The 17,142-nt window shown below is 46.5% G+C and overlaps 3 protein-coding genes across 4 annotated transcripts in view; 2 read left to right on the top strand and 1 right to left on the bottom strand.

Moving 5' to 3' along the window:
• LOC309524682 (uncharacterized protein) overlaps window positions 1-17,142 on the top strand; it is a 139,826-nt gene that overhangs the window by 57,610 nt on the left and 65,074 nt on the right. The gene's annotated exons all lie outside the window — the stretch shown is intronic.
• NRM (nurim) overlaps window positions 1-17,142 on the bottom strand; it is a 143,494-nt gene that overhangs the window by 51,653 nt on the left and 74,699 nt on the right. The gene's annotated exons all lie outside the window — the stretch shown is intronic.
• The window catches only part of LOC309525078 (uncharacterized protein), a 57,058-nt gene that overhangs the window by 24,666 nt on the left and 15,250 nt on the right, over window positions 1-17,142 (top strand). Inside the window, exon 1 of one of the 2 annotated variants that reach the window (XM_082210448.1) lies at window positions 7,672-7,809. The exons of the other annotated variant lie outside the window; for it this stretch is intronic. The gene's annotated coding sequence lies outside the window, so the exon portion shown is untranslated. Of the gene's footprint in view, window positions 1-7,671; window positions 7,810-17,142 lie in introns of those variants that run through there. 2 annotated transcript variants of the gene reach the window in all.

Here is a 17,142-nt window from a genome sequence, read left to right on the forward strand (position 1 = left end):
GCCTTGTTATTAGCAGTGCTTTCTAAGGCCCATTTGAATTCACTGTCCAGGATCTCTGGCTCAAGGTCATCAGTCACACTACCTGGGGTGTATGGGACATCCATATCTTCCTGGCATAATTACTCTGTGTATTCTTGCCACCTCTTCTTGATGTCTTCTGCTGCTGTTAGGCCCTTACCACTTTTGTCCTTTATTATGGTAATCTTTGCATAAAATGTTCCTTTCATATCTCCAAATTTTCTTGAACAGATCTCTGGTTTTTCCCATTCTATTTTTCCCCTCTATTTCTTTGCACTGCTCGTTTAAGAAGTCCCTCTTGTCTCTCCTTGCTATTCGTTGGAAGTCTGCATTCAATTTCATGTATCTTTAACTATCTCCCCTGCATTTTGCTTGCCTTCTGTCCCCCGCAGTTTGTAAGGCCTCATTGGACAACCACTTTGCTTTCTTGCATTTCCTTTTCATTGGGATGGTTTTCATTGCTGCCTCCTGTATGATGTTCCGAGCCTCCATCCATAGTTCTTCAGGCACTCTGTCCACCAAATCTAAATCCTTAAATCTGTTCCTTTCTTCCACTGTGTATTCATAAGGGATTTGATTTAGATTGTATCTTACTGAACCAGTGGTTTTCCCTGCTTTCTTCAGTTTAAGCTTGAATTTTGCTCTAAGAAGCTGATGATCTGAGCCACAGTCAGCTCCAGGTCTAGTTTTTGCTGACTGTATAGAACTTCTCCATCTTTGGCTGCAAAGAATATAATCAATTTAATTTCGATGCTGCCCATCTGGTGATGTGCATGTGTAGAGTCATCTCATGTGTTGTTGGAAAAGAGTGTTTGTTATGACCAGCTTGTTCTCTTGACAGAACTCTATTAGCCTTTGCACTGCTTCGTTTTGAACTCCAAGGTCAAACTTGCCAGTTGTTCCTTTTATCTCTTTGACTCGCTACTTTAGCGTTCCAATCCCCTAGGATGAGAAGAACATCCTTCTTTGGTGTCAGTTCTAGAAGGTGTTGTAAGTCTTCCTAGAATTGGTCAAGTTCAGTTTCTTCAGCATTGGTAAGGTAAAGGGACCCCTGACCATTAGGTCCAGTCATGGCCCACTCTGGGGTTGGGGCACTCATCTTGCTTTACTGGCCGAGGGAGCTGGCATTTGTCTGCAGACAGTCATGTGGCCAGCATGACTAGGCCGCTTCTGGCGAACCAGAGCAGCGCACGGAAACGCCGTTTACCTTCCCGCTGAAGTGGTACCTATTTATCTACTTGCACTTTGACATGCTTTTGAACTGCTAGGTTGGCAGGAGCAGGGACCGAGCAAGTGAGCGATCTAGGCATATTAGCATATCTTTTTTTGAGCAATATTTTGCCATATAGTCATCAAAAAAATTCCACTCCTTTTTAAGTTTTTGATTCGACTGATTTCTTATTATAGCAGTTAATTTTGCCAGAATTAAATATTCATTTAGTTTACAAATCCATTCCATGTTTGTGGGTATTGTTTTTGACTTCCACCTAGCAGAAATCACTATTCTAGCAGCTGTACTTGCATATGGAAAATCCCCCCCCATGGTATCTCATCATCTGTCAATCCAAGGAGATATGTCTCTGGTTTGTTTGTTATCAATATTTTCAACATCTTTGATTCTTCGTATACTGCTATCCAAAATTTCTTAATTTCCTCACACCTCCACCACATATGTGGTCCAGGCAGTGGTATTTATATAATTTATCTGTTGTTTTGGGTCGATTATGAGACCTTTGAAGGCCCCGCCCCCTTTCCGCAAGAACTTCTGCACATGCTCCTATTTCTAACAAGCACTGGCTATTTCTGCTGAATATGTTCTGATGCCTACCGCGTTCTTTTACGTTGTGATAGTGTGCATGTTGGTAAGCTGTGTTATACGCAGCCATTTGCATCATGTGGCAACTCATGTTCCAGCTTTCAGCTGTATCTTTGTGATTCCCATATTAGCTGTATTTCTGCCTCAACTGGGGGGGCGGCAACTTGCAAAATAATCAGTTTCATAAAGCAGAGGCTACCATAACTTCTGGAAGGAAGGAAGGAAGGAAGGAAGGAAGGAAGGAAGGAAGGAAGGAAGGGGTGAGGCCTATGGCCGCCAAGAGTGCCAACATGGAGTCCTGCAGGCTTTCACTGCGCACCTCTGCTCCCTGGCGATCACAGAAACGTCCTCTCTGCCCTCTTTGGCCGGTTTAGCAGAGCGAATACAGCGGACAGAAGCGATGCAGAGTGTGGGTAATAAATCAGAACACACACGAGGCGTTCCTTATCTTCTTAGCCTTTAATCGTGTAGAACAACAGCATAAATCACACCTGGCGAAAGCTCGCCCATGTTCCCTCTCGCGTTGCGTACGAGAAACAGACTGAAAACACTCAGAGTAAACCACTCCCGTAAGTATCTGTAACCATGCCTCAAGAATGTGAGACGTCACTCAGAACTCAGAACACCCCCTCTCGTCTTGCATCTTGAGGGAACCTGTGAACACCTATTTACAGACCTCTTTTGAGTTCAACTCACCTCCCATTGCCTTTTGCCTCCCACTGGCATCTGTCCCAGGCAACTGTTGAACCCCTTCAACACTCCCAGAATCGCACTGTGCGAAACCAATCCACGCACTGGTGACCTCAAACCTCTCAGGTGGAACACCCTTTGTGGTGCGAGTTGACCGCCGGAGCACAACCTCAGGTGCTCCTCCTGACCCACTGGGATCAGCAAGCGTGTCTCCTACCTCAGAAGACTCCCCCTCTGACTTGCTGCGTCTTCGGGCCTTCTGGACTTTGCTAACAGGAGATGAAGGCTCACTCTTGGGTTCTCGCTTAACAGCCTGTGGAGAAACCCACCCCTGTGCTTGACCCTCATCAGAGACCTGGTCCTCAGCAACAGGCTCCGCCTCTGTCTCTCCTTCCTCCTCAGAATCAGATAGACATTCTGAGAGAACATCAGGACCATCATTAAGTCTTGACCAACCATCCTGCTCACAGAACGCAGCATGCTTACTGACCAGAAGCTTGGTCTGACCACCCCCTGGGTATGCAAACTTCCACCCATTTGTCGCTGGTTCATACCCACAGAAGATCATTTCCTGGTACCTTGGACCACCTTCCTTCCGTTGAGCTGTTGGTATAGGCACCCAAGCCCTGGAACCATACACACAGAAGAAATGCACCTGTGGCTTTTTCCGGTGCAACAGATAAACGGTGTGTCACCTACAACGTGGTTGTAGGATCTGTTAAAGATAAAACTGGCAGATTTCCAAGCTTCACTCCAAAAGCTCTGAGGCAGCCCAGAGTCACATAGTAAAACCCTGACAGCTTCAGCCAGTGTTTCACTCCTGTGTTCTGCCACGCCTCTCTCTTGAGGAGACTTAGCATTCGTCACCTGGTGACGAATTCCCTTTTGTTTGAAAAACTCCTTCAGAGCAGACCCAGTAAACTGTGACCCACGGTCGCTCTTGAACCCTTGCACCTTGGTGGAGAACCTTAGTTCCACCTCCGCAACCCAATCCTTGATCAGTTGCGCCGCCTCCCCTTGCGTTCTCAGCGAGAAAGACCACCCATTCTGAGTAAAATCATCTGTCAGCGTCAGCACAAACCTGGCCCCACCCAGACTCTGACACTCCATGGGTCCTGCAAGGTCTGTGTGTACAAGCTCAAAAGGTTTTGTGGTTACCCTCTCCACCCTGGGATAACTTCACCTTTGTACCTTTACTTTTCTGCATGCCCTGCACTCTAGGGATCTCCCACATGCTTTGAGTTTGCAACCCTTAGTGCAGCTGGGCAGCCTTTGAACATCTTCTAAACAGGTGTGTAACGTTCTCCTGTGCCATAGATGAACACAAGAATCATGGCTGGGAACACTAGCACACTGCGCCTGTGCTCTTCCGGCATTCCCCCCACCCTCCAGGGGTGATTCCAGAGCAAAGAGATTGTTCTTGCATTCCACGTTGACAAGCTGTTTCCCCCCTCTGAAAATGGAACAGACATCATTTTCAAAACAAACTTTGTACCCTTCCTTTACAAGAGCAGGTACAGATAACAGGCAACAATGCATCTCTGGCACAACGTAGACCTCTAGCTCCACCTGCAAAAAGGAAACATAAACATTTGCAACGTTAGACACTGGCATTTGTGACCCATTAGCAAACTGAACAGTTTTCCCAGCTGAAACAGCCCTGCAGTTCCGCAGCTCCCCAGCAGGTGGCGCTCCTATCAGGTGATGACTGGCACCCGAATCAATTATCCAGCGCAACACTCTGTCCTTGCTGGGGTTGTTTTTTAAAGTTGCCATGGAAGCAGTGAGATGATAACAGTCTCCCTTCTCTGAGTCACGTCCTCCCTTCGCGTTCCCACGCTGGCCTCCTCTCCTAGACTGGTTCCCATGGGAAACGTCCTTGGAGACATCCTGCCCGGCCTCTCTTCTCCTCTGCGGGCAAGCTCTTTTGAAATGGTTGTTGGACCCACAGATATAACACTGACGAGTGGAAAAAGCCTCAACAGAGCTTTCAGCTGGCCTGCCCCCCCTGCAACCGGACGGGCTCCCTGTGCCAGCTCTGCCCTCTCTGACCCGGCGTTCCTGTTCGTCAGCCAAGCGTCCTGTCACGTACTCCAGAGTCAAATCTCCGGGACTCATCGATTCCAAAGTTAGACACAAATTGTCAAAGAGCTGAGCAGAATATAAACCTTCAGCTCCTCTGAAAAGTTGACTTGCAACAGCCTCAACTCATTGAAAACAGAGAGCATCTCAGTAACATGCTGTCTGATGTTCCCACCGGGACGCAACTTCATCTCAAACAAGCGCCTGGTGGTGTGGATCTTTGCACCAGCCGTGGTCCTGTGGTGCACCCTCTCAAGAGCTGCATAAGCTTCCTGAGCAGTGTCAAGCCCCTCCACCAAGGGTAGCTGTGAACCCTCCAAACTGAGCACTATAGCTCCCAGGGCTTTCTGGTTTTTCCTCTGCGAAGCATGAGCAGCTGCAACATCTGCTGCCAAAGCACCGGCCGCCGCTGGTGGTAGTGGGGGCCCTTGGACCGCCTCCCACAGCCCCTTGGCTACCAGCCAGGTGCTTAGCTTCCGGCTCCATTCTTGCCAATTTTGGCTGTTTAATTTTTTGAAGGGGACAGTGTATGATTCATGGCTGTCTGCCATCTTCTCCCCCGGGGGCTAAGCGTACTCATGTCTCGGCAGTAGCTTCCTCCGGCTTCCGGCAGATCAGCTTCCTCTCCCCAGTGAGCTCCTTTCAGCCTCGAAGAAAGCAAAGCTCTAGCTGGCCCCAGCGTCTTCACAGCTGGCTTCCCCCACACATGGGACGTTCCTCCTGCAACAGCTTCAAAGCGTTGGCAAACTGCCCATAACCTATGGCCGCCAAGAGGGCCAACATGGAGTGCTGCAGGCTTTCACTGCGCACCTCTGCTCCCTGGCGATCACAGAAACGTCCTCTCTGCCCTCTTTGGCCAGTTTAGCAGAGCGAATAAATCAGAACACACACAAGGCGTTCCTTATCTTCTTAGCCTTTAATCGTGTAGAACAACAGCATAAATCACACCCGGCGAAAGCTCGCCCATGTTCCCTCTCGTGTTGCGTACGAGAAACAGACTGAAAACACTCAGAGTAAACCACTCCCGTAAGTATCTGTAACCATGCCTCAAGAATGTGAGACGTCACTCAGAACTCTTTAACCCTGTGAGTTCTGAAACCCTTAACAAGGCCTTCTCTAAAGCAGGTCTTTGTTTTTGGAATCCCTTTCATAAAGTAGTGGGGGCAGATTTTCTTCCTCTGTGCTTTTAAATCTCTAGTGTTATTTCCAATGCAGGATTAAGTGACAATAATGATGTACACCAATCCAGAAAAATGGGTGAAGGCGGTTATGGAAATGCTTCCCGTCATTAATGATACTTCATATATTTAAATAGTTTATGTTACTTTTATTTTTTAAAAGACTGAGTCAGAGTGATACATTCCACCAGCATCAAAATGCAATAGATGCATGAACCTCCCCAATTTGGTGGTCTTTTGGGACAACGGACCTGGTGTCATGATACACAATACCTGTGGCTGGAGGCTCTACACATAGGATTGGGGATGGCCGAGGGTGGCCAGTTTTATAAGCAAATTGTGTAAACGCCCTTCTTACAGTCGGGTTGTGTGTGAGAGTGGGTGAGTGGGATAATAATTTATAGCGCCCCTGTAATTGTGTTCATGCATAAGCTGACATGGAGATACTGTGGTACAACCTTGGTACAAATTTCAAATTAAGTGCACGAAACCAACAAAGAGACAGTGACTGCCAGCAACTAGGATAGCTTGAAAAAAAGGATTAGGCTGGTGTATGTGCTCTGCCCTTGCGGTCCTAGGCAATAATGCTTCTTAATACTAGTTTCTGGAAAGCACAGGAGGGCAGAGGGCTCTTGGGCTGAAATCTTGCTTGCTGGTTTCCTACAGGCTTCTGCTTGGCCACTGTGAGAACAGGGTGCTGGACTAGGTGGGCCTTTTCCCAATCCAGCAGGCTCTGTTTAGGTTCTAATATATTGCAATATTTTTACAGTTACATGTGGCATAAGAACATTTCAGTTTTACTTCCTACTCATAGGAGAGACTTCTATTGGAGCCTGTGATCCTTTCCTCACTTGAAAAAGAGAAAGACCAAGATGGTTCTTATAAACCAGTTCCACCGTAGATCTCTATTATAAAATGATGGTGCTTTCTTAAGTGTGAATGGAGTGATCATGGGTTGCTCTTGCCATTATCTCATCTTTAGTCCTAAAAATTAGGCACAATAGACAGTGGACAATGGTGTGAAAATAAGAAAAGGTGCAAATGGGAATTCACCTGTGTTCAGTTCCTTTCATGTCTTTCATAAAAGTCTAACAGGATTCTCTCTCCCCCCTCCCCACTCCCAAACAGGTGAGGAAGATGACAGTCAGAATTCTACGGAGCCATCTGTGAAGTCATTGGGAAGAACAAAGAAACAGTTTAAATGCAGGGAATGTGGAATGTGCTTTAGTCACTGTGGAAGAATGAGGATACACCAACAAACTCACACAGGAGAGAAACCATTTGAATGTGTGGAGTGTGGAAAGAGCTACAGTCAAATTGGAAACCTTAGAATACATGAACGAACTCACACGGGGGAGAAACCATTTAAATGCATTGAATGTGGAAAGAGCTTCAGTGAAAGTGGAACACTTAGAAGACATCAACGAACTCACACGGGGGAGAAACCGTTTGAATGTATGGAGTGTGGAAAGAGCTTCAGTGAAAGTGGAACACTTAGAAGACATCAACGAACTCACACTGGGGAGAAACCATTTAAATGCATTGAATGTGGAAAGAGCTTCAGTTCTAGTGGAGGCCTTAGAAGACATCAACAAACTCACATGGGGGAGAAACCATTTAAATGCATTGAATGTGGAAAGAGCTTCATTGAGAGTGGAACACTTAGAAGACATCAACGAACTCACACGGGGGAGAAACCATTTAAATGCACTGAATGTGGAAAGAGCTTCAGTGAAAGTAGAAACCGTAGAATACATCAACAAATTCACACAGAGGAGAAAGCATTTAAATGTATTGAATGTGGAAAGAGCTTCAGGCATAGCGGAGCCCTTAGAATACACCAACGAACTCACACGGGGGAGAAACCATTTAAATGCATTTAATGTGGAAAGGGCTTCATTGATAGTGGAACACTTAGAAGACATCAACGAACTCACATGGGGGAGAAACCATTTAAATGTATGGAGTGTGGAAAGAGCTTCAGATGAAGTAGAGGCCTTAATATTTATAAGCGAATTCACCCAGGTGAAAAGCCGTATAAGTGTATTCAGTGTTCCACTCAAGGTGCACTCTTTACTTCACATAAAGAAACTCATTAAGGCGGAAATGAATTTTAAATGCATGGAACCCGTGTGATGTTCTGGTGTTGGTATTTAAATTTGTATACAGATATATATGTGTTAAAGTAATGAAGGTCAGGTATACTAAATGTACAAAAGAAGGTGCAAGTTGTTGCTAGATAAAAAGGGGGAGAGTGTGAATCTGGAATGTTCAAGGTGTGTGGTTAATCTGTTGAGTTTTGACCTCCGCCCTTCACTGCCAAAATGATGGGCTGCCCTTGTCTTGTGGATCAGCATCTGTCAGGCTTCAGGGAATTGCCTTCCTTCCCCCTTGGTCGTCGATAAGCAGAACAAAGGAAAAGGAGTCTTCTTACCAGTTAGAAACTTTAATGATCCCAGCAAGGGGACAAAGAACCCGTCTTCTAGAAATGGCGGTGCTCCCAATGAAGAGGTCCACCCCCTCACATCGCTAGGCACCCCTGCCACTTCTGCGTCTCGTAACCTGAGCCTGTACCCGCTGTGCTTTCTGTCCTGCCACTTTTGCTGCTCTCCTTGACCTTGGGGAGAGTGGATGGATGCTTTCCAGAAACAGAGAATCTGTTAGCTCTCCCCCCCTCCAGAGTTTCTTCTGCAAGCTGTTCCCCATCCAGTATTTCTCAGCTTCTGCCTTCTGAACTATGTTCCTCTGCAAATCACTTTTCCAAATCTATACAGTCCTCCTGCTCCTGGGAAGATTCAGGGGAGGGGGAGGTTCCCACAAATCTGCCTCAGTGCAGCTCTCCTTAGCTGGGTCCCTCATGACGGTGGTTAGGTTTTGGTTTAGGTGAGAAAGTGTGGGCCTAGGCTGGGGGGGGGGAGCAGAGAGAAGGGAAGAGAAGAGAAGTAGAGGGGATGCTTTATCCATGCAAGGCTAGTTCGTGTTTCTCCCGAGTACGTTCCTGTAATCAGTGAGCGTGCATTTAGCATTTGGCTGGGAGCGTAAGATGCTTCAGGAGACATTAGAGCAAAGCATGTTTATCGCACATGCACTGTGAGAGCTGTGGTGGGGAGATGGTAAATAACTCTCAGGGTGCTTAAAAGTAGGCTGTTGTTTCGTGAGAGGGGGTGGGGGGAAGAGAGTTTTAGCGACGCTGAACAGGAAGAGCCAAGTGCACCTACAGGATACATGTGCTTGCTACTTTGAGTTTGAAGCTGGGCAGTGGGATTGGCACATGCTTCTGCTGAAAGCAGATCTAGGGAAGATTAAGTTAATTGCAACCAGAAAAACACTTGGGTCCCATTAGAGAGGCTGCTCATGAGGCCGGAGGAACATCGCCCTGCTGTGAGATGTAAAGTCCACTCCCTGCAAGGTCTTTTCCACCTGGCCAAAGGGGTGGGGCCCAGACTCACCCAGCTCTACTATGTTAAATATGAATTCTGTAGTTGACCTTTGTACTGTTTTATTTTGAAATCTTTAAGATAATATTTTTGTTTTCTGTTATGTTGTTTTGACTGTATACCCTATATTGTGGCTGGGGGGAGCCAGCTGGGTGGGGTATAAATAATAAATTAGTAGTAGCAGTAGTAGTAGTTATTATATTTCACATTTTTCACATTGTTTTATTGATTTAATATGCTGTGAACCGCTTTGAGGTTTTTCTTGAACATATAAAGTGGAATGGAAATTAAATTTAAAAAGTATAGAGCAGGGATATCCAACATGGGGTTGCTCAGATGTTGGGAAACAACTCCCATAAGGCTCAGCCCGTACGGCCAAGATTGATGGGAGTTGTAGTTCAAAAGCTCAAGGGTGGAAAATCTCATGTTTCTTACAACTTTTCATTATGAATAATTATAGGTAAAACTTTTGTTGATACAGAGCTCATTTTTTGCTTCCAGGAGCTTCTGCTTTATAAACAAACCCAAATATATTGAAACACTTTACTTTAAAACCAAATTTTAGAACAGAGGCAAACATAACTTTTTTTAAAAAAAAAATCTTTTCACTTTACAAACCATAATTTTCTCAATCCAAGATTTGCTTTTCATATGTATGAAAATACTTTGTTAACAAAGAGATACCAAAATGATAATAAAAAATCTGCAATGAAACATTATCAGCATTTAAAATGAAATGCCAGTGGGATGTTCAAAGCATTGAGTTACAAATTAAGGCAAAGATCATCCATTGCTAGGTAGTCCAGGAGACTTTCCGTATTTTTCGCCCCATAGGGCGCACCTATGGCGGACCACAGCCCCCAGAACAGGCTGCTACCCGCAAGCCTAGGGAGCCGGCGTGACTTCGTGCCGGGCTCCCAAGGGTTACGGAGAGCTGCCCGAAGCCCGGGGTGCGCTGTTCAGGATGCAGACAGCTCTCCACAATCCTAGAATCAACCCCTGCCCCCCACAGCCCGCTTTTGCCTGTAAGTAGACTTGATTCAAAGATCACATAAATCATCATGATTTTTTCCTCATTGATTCTGATGGGCAGGGCGAGTTAAGTCACTGCATGGAGGTATATATGAGTCGGAGTGGCAGGTGATCCACTGCCAGACCGCCATCTTGACAAGAATCCTTCTCAAGGCCTTGTCTGCAAGAGGACGGGCAATGAATTCTGATTGTTTGCTTGGAACAGAAATGTATTTGGGAGACACCGCTGAAGAGAAAAAGGGAAAACACTCACAGCCCACACAAATTATCCAGGCTGCTGTGTGGCAGAAATGCATTTTCCCACCTTCCTTTGAAACAGCCTTGCCCTACAATGCTGTGTCACAAGCTGCCCTTGGGAATGGTCCCACATCTCAGAAGGCAGGCAGTGGGGACGAGTGCTGTGTTTCCCTGGGAGGAACACAATGGCACTGGAGGCTGCTGAGCAAAATGGCCCCCAAGGGCTCCATTGTGTTCCCACTTACCTCCTGATTGCTTGCCTTCTCCCTCGAGGGCCACATCCACACCACATTTAAATCACTCTAGTACTCCTTCAGTCAGTCATGGCTTCCCCCAAAGCATTCTGGGAGCTGTAGTTTGCTGAGAGGAGACTCCCTGTTCCCCTCTCAGAGATATAATACGTAGAGTGGCTTCACTATCTATTCCTTGTCACAGAGAACTTGGTGAATTGTAACTCTGAGGGAAATAAGGGTTTTAAGGGTTGCCATGGTTAAAGACTTGATTAAAGACTCTTCTCTTCTCCCCCCACCTCCCGGCAATATAGCTTCTATAGTTTCTATAGCCTACATATGGTAGAGATATTTAAAATGAGAGTCCTCATATTTAAAATCAGAGTTTGTAGGGCATCAGTTGAAGAAGGAGCAAAAAGGGTTTTCTTGTGTCTGTGTGTTTCTTTGAGGCTGATTAGCTGTTTTCCCTGTGTAAAGGTCAGAGGGGGCAGGGTTTCTGTTGAGGCAGGGGAATAGCTGTGGGAGGAGCTTATCAGAGTTTGTAGGGCATCAGTTGAAGAAAAAGCAAAAAGGGTTTTCTTGTGTCTGTGTGTTTCTTTGAGGCTGATTAGCTGTTTTCCCTGTGTAAAGGTCAGAGGGGGTAGGGTTTCTGTTGAGGCAGGGGATTAGCTGTGGGAGGAGCTTATCAGAGTTTGTAGGGCATCAGTTGAAGAAGGAGCAAAAATCCATCTTTTAGATTTAGGGGAGCTAGTCTCAAACGTTTGTTGAGGGAGATCTAGGTGTTTTTTTGTGTGAAGGAAGTTATTTGTCCTGTCTTCAAGCTTTTTATGATGGAGGAGCTCTGTAGCCAACCCCAACGACACGATCTCAAGATGGAAGGGGAGGGAACAGCTGCAGTCGCCTGCAATTCCTGCGCAATGTTTGCCATCTTGCCAAAGGTTGCAGGCAGCTTTACCTGCAGCAATTGCATGTTGATTGCCCTCTTAAAAGACAAAGTCCAGCAACTGGAGGAACGTGTAGCTACGCTCCAAAGAATTAGAGAGCTGGAGCTCTTCTTGGAAGCAACAGAGCACACCGTCTCCACCAAGGAGGAGACAGGGGACTCCCCTGAGAAGGAGTCTAGTTCACCAACACAGGAGCCAGATATATGGAGAAACGTGACTCAAAGAAGTAGGAGGCCCAGGGTTCACTCTGATTGCTTAGAAATACACAATCGCTTTGAGGTCCTCTCCCCTAGCATGGAAGACGAAGAGCAGACTCCATTTGAGGATCTCTCCCTCATTACAGTCAATCAGGTATATGAAGACGAGCAGCAAAGTCAGTCCTCAGGGAATGTGCAGGCGACCTTGGAACGGACAGCTCACGGAAGAACCCCGACCAAACCCAAGAGGAGGCGTGTAGTGGTGATAGGGGATTCCCTACTGAGGGGAACAGAAGCAGTGATCTGTGGGCCTGACAAGATGTCTCGGGAAGTGTGCTGTCTCCCCGGGGCTAAGATCCAAGATGTAACTGAACGACTGCAAGGAATCATAAAACCCACTGACAAATACCCCTTCCTCTTGGTTCATGTGGGAACCAACGACACTGCAAGCAATAGCCTCCAGAAGATCAAAAGAGACTACGAGGCTCTCGGCAGGAAATTGAAGCAACTAAATGCACAAATTGTCATCTCATCTGTCCTCCCAGTTGAACGACGTGGCCCAGGGAGAGAGGGGAAAATAGTGGAAGTGAACAGCTGGCTTCGCAAATGGTGTAAACAGGAACGGTTTGGATTCTTAGATCACGGACTGCAGTTTCTTGAAGATGGACTTCTGGCAAGTGATGGGCTGCATCTCACAACGGTTGGGAGAAATGTTTTTGCAAAAAATCTCAGAAACCTCATCAGGAGGGCTTTAAACTGACTAATGTGGGGGAGGGAGACAGTGCTCCTGAAGGTAGGAGTCTATCAATTAATGAAGATGATCATCCAAATGTCATAGACCAAATGGAGCAAACAGCACGCGGACCTAGTGGTGGGAGGAAAAAATCCTTAAATAAGAGACACGGGGGAATGATTAATGGACTTCAATGTCTGTACACTAATGCGCAAAGCATGGGAAATAAACAAGATGAGCTTGAGCTCTTGGTACAGCAAACTAAATATGACATAATAGGCATCACTGAAACCTGGTGGGATAAGTCCCACGATTGGAATGTAATAATGGGGGGATACAATCTATTTCAGAGAAACAGACCAGACAAGAAAGGAGGAGGAGTGGCGTTATATGTCAGGGATGTGTATACCTGTGAAGAGATCCAAGATTTAGATCCTCAAAGCCAAAGTGAGAGCATTTGGGTCAAAATTAAGGGAGAGAAGAATAACAGAGACCTCATTGTGGGAGTTTACTATAGATCCCCAAGCCAAACGGAGGACATAGATGATGCCTTCCTGGAACAGATGGCCAAGCATGCAAAAGGAAGGGAGATAGTAGTAATGGGGGACTTCAATTACCCAGATATTTGTTGGACGTCAAACTCAGCCAAGAGCATAAGGTCAAACAGATTCCTCACTGGCCTTGCAGACAACTTCATTGTCCAGAAAGTGGGAGAAGCAACAAGAGGAACAGCCATTTTAGATCTGGTCCTAACCAATGTTGATGACCTGGTTAGTGGGGTAGAAGTGGAAGGATCATTAGGCGCGAGTGATCATGCTCTTCTGAAGTTTACTATACAGCGGAAAGGAGCAGCCAAGCATACTAGGACTCAATTTCTTGACTTTAAGAAAGCCGACTTCATAAAACTTAGGGAAGTGCTGGGTGAGATCCCATGGACAACAATACTAAAAGGAAAGGGAGTTCATGATGGCTGGGAGTTTGTTAAGAGGGAGATACTAAAAGCACAACGTCAGGCAATACCAATGAGACGGAAACATGGAAGGTGCCTAAAGAAGCCAGGGTGGCTATCTAAAGAACTTTTAACTGAATTAAGATTAAAAAAGGATGTGTACAAAAAATGGAAAAGGGGGGAAACCACCAAAGAGGAATTCAAACAAATAGCCAGCACGTGTAGACACAAAGTCAGAAAAGCTAAAGCACAGAATGAACTCAGGCTTGCTAGAGAGGTTAAAAGCAACAAAAAAGGCTTTTATGGGTATGTTCGTAGCAAAAGGAAGAACAAAGAAACAATGGGGTCACTCAGAGGAGAAGATGGTGAAATGCAAACAGGGGACACAGAAAGGGCTGAACTACTCAATGCCTTCTTTGCCTCAGTCTTCTCCGATAAAGAAAACAATGCCCGACCTGAAGAATTTGGAGCAAATGATTCAGCAAAGGAAACACAGCCCAGAATAACTAAGGAGATAGTACAAGAATATTTGGCTAGTTTAGATGTATTCAAGTCTCCAGGGCCAGATGAACTGCATCCAAGAGTATTAAAAGAACTGGCAGATGTGATCTCAGAACCACTGGCAGTCATCTTTGAAAATTCCTGGAGAACAGGCGAAGTCCCGGCAGACTGGAGGAGGGCAAATGTTGTCCCTATTTTCAAAAAGGGGAAAAGAGAGGACCCAAATAATTACAGCCCAGTCAGTCTGACATCAATAGCAGGGAAGATTCTGGAGCAGATCATTAAGCAAACAGTCTGTGAGCACCTAGAAAGGAATGCTGTGATCACCAATAGTCAGCATGGATTTCTGAAAAATAAGTCATGTCAGACTAACCTGATCTCGTTTTTTGACAGAATTACAAGCCTGGTAGATGAAGGGAACGCAGTGGATGTAGCCTACCTTGATTTCAGCAAGGCATTTGACAAGGTGCCCCATGATATTCTTGTAAAGAAGCTGGTAAAATGCGGTCTTGACTATGCTACCACTCAGTGGATCTGTAACTGGCTGGCTGACCGAACCCAAAGGGTGCTCATCAATGGTTCCTCTTCATCCTGGAAAAGAGTGACTAGTGGGGTGCCACAGGGTTCTGTCTTGGGCCCGGTCTTATTCAACATCTTTATCAACGACTTGGATGATGGACTCAAAGGCATCCTGATCAAATTTGCAGATGACACCAAACTGGGAGGGGTGGCTAACACCCCAGAGGACAGGATCACACTTCAAAACGACCTTGACAGATTAGAGAACTGGGCAAAAATAAACAAGATGAATTTTAACAGGGAGAAATGTAAAGTATTGCACTTGGGCAAAACAAATGAGAGGCACAAATACAAGATGGGTGACACCTGGCTTGAGAGCAGTACATGTGAAAAGGATCTAGGAGTCTTGGTTGACCACAAACTTGACATGAGCCAACAGTGTGACGCGGCAGCTAAAAAAGCCAATGCAATTCTGGGCTGCATCAATAGGAGTATAGCATCTAGATCAAGGGAAGTAATAGTGCCACTGTATTCTGCTCTGGTCAGACCACACCTGGAGTACTGTGTCCAGTTCTGGGCACCACAATTCAAGAAGGACACTGATAAACTGGAACGTGTCCAGAGGAGGGCAACCAAAATGGTCAAAGGCCTGGAAACGATGCCTTATGAGGAACGGCTAAGGGAGCTGGGCATGTTTAGCCTGGAGAAGAGGAGGTTAAGGGGTGATATGATAGCCATGTTCAAATATATAAAAGGATGTCACATAGAGGAGGGAGAAAGGTTGTTTTCTGCTGCTCCAGAGAAGCGGACACGGAGCAATGGATCCAAACTACAAGAAAGAAGATTCCACCTAAACATTAGGAAGAACTTCCTGACAGTAAGAGCTGTTCGACAGTGGAATTTGCTGCCAAGGAGTGTGGTGGAGTCTCCTACTTTGGAGGTCTTTAAGCAGAGGCTTGACAACCATATGTCAGGAGTGCTCTGATGGTGTTTCCTGCTTGGCAGGGGGTTGGACTCGATGGCCCTTGTGGTCTCTTCCAACTCTATGATTCTATGATTCTATGATTCTATGACTCTTTTTTGCTCTTCAAAATATGGCAACCACACCTAACAGCTCCAAGCAACCTTAACAAACTACAGCTCCCAGAATTCTTTGGGGGAAGCCATGAATGTTTAAAGTGGTATACAGTGGTACCACTTGCCCCCTTGACCCGCGCCCGTCCTGGCTGATTAGAGCATGTCTAGATGAGGTGCGGGTCCCCCTGGATGAGATCATTAATCAGTCCCTTGGTACGTGGACTTTCCCAGGGGAGTTGAAGGAAGCAGTGGTGCATCTATTCTTAAAGAAAACATCTCTAGATCCTTCAGATCTATCCAATTACCGCCCGGTATCGAATCTTCCATACCTGTGTAAGGTAATTGAGAGAGCAGTTGCCGAACAGCTTGGTAGGTTTCTGGATGAAACATAGGCTCTGGGCCCATTTCAGTCCGTCTTTCACCCTGGTTACAGGACCGAGACGGCTTTGGTTGTCCTAACAGATTATCTCCATAGACAGCTGGATTGAGGCGGGTCTGGACTGCTGATTCTCTTACATCTGTCAGCAGCCTTCACAAACCTTTGGACCACCGCCTTGCCGACGTAGGGATTCAGAGCACAGTCCGACAATGGCTGCTCTCCTTTATCTCAGGTCAGGGACAGAGGGTGGTGCTAGGGAGGGAGTTGTCACTGCGGTACTCCTTGGTGTGTGGAGTCCCACAGGGTGGAATCCTTTCCCTGATGCTTTTTAATATCTTTTATGTGCCCCCTTGCCCAGATTGTCCGGAGCTTTGGGCTGGATTGTCATCAATATGCTGATGACACCCAGCTTTATCTGTTGATGGACGGCCGCCCTGACTTGGCATCGGACACACTGACCAGATGCTTGGAAGCTGTGGCTGGATGGCTGCGTGGGAGCCGGTTGAAGTTAAATCCTTCGAAGACAGAGGTCTTCTGGCTGGGTCGGGACAACATGGGATTGGGGGCCCAACTCCCATCTCTTGCGGGGGCTCAATTAGTGCCAGCGCCTTCTGTCAAGAGCTTGGGTGTAACCTTTGATGCCTCCCTTTCCATAGAGGCACAGGTTGCAGCCACAGCAAAGGTGGCGTTTTTCCATCTGCACCGTATTAAAGCAGTTGGTCCCTTACCTTTCTCGCCCTGATCTGGCCACAGTGATCCATGCAACGGTCACCTCCAGGCTTGATTATTGTAACTCACTCTATGTGGGGCTGCCCTTGAGGCTGACTCAGAAACTCTAGCGGGTGCAGAATGCCGCGGCAAGACTCCAGTGCTTTACCAACTGCACTGGCTCCCAGTGGAGTACAGGATCAGGTTTAAGGTGCTGGTTTTGACCTTTAAAGCCCTATGCGGCCTAGGACCCACTTACCTATGGGACCGCCTCTCCTGGTATGCCCTGCGGAGGACCTTAAGTTCCGCAAATGACAACATTTTGGAGGTCCTGGGTCTCAAGGTGGTTAGATTGGTCTCAACTAGGGCCAGGACCTTTTCAGTACTGGCCCCAACTTGGTGGGACGCTCTGCCA

The sequence above is a fragment of the Podarcis vaucheri genome, assembly GCF_965113315.1.
Source record: "Podarcis vaucheri genome assembly, chromosome: 2".
NCBI classification, from domain to species: domain Eukaryota; kingdom Metazoa; phylum Chordata; class Lepidosauria; order Squamata; family Lacertidae; genus Podarcis; species Podarcis vaucheri.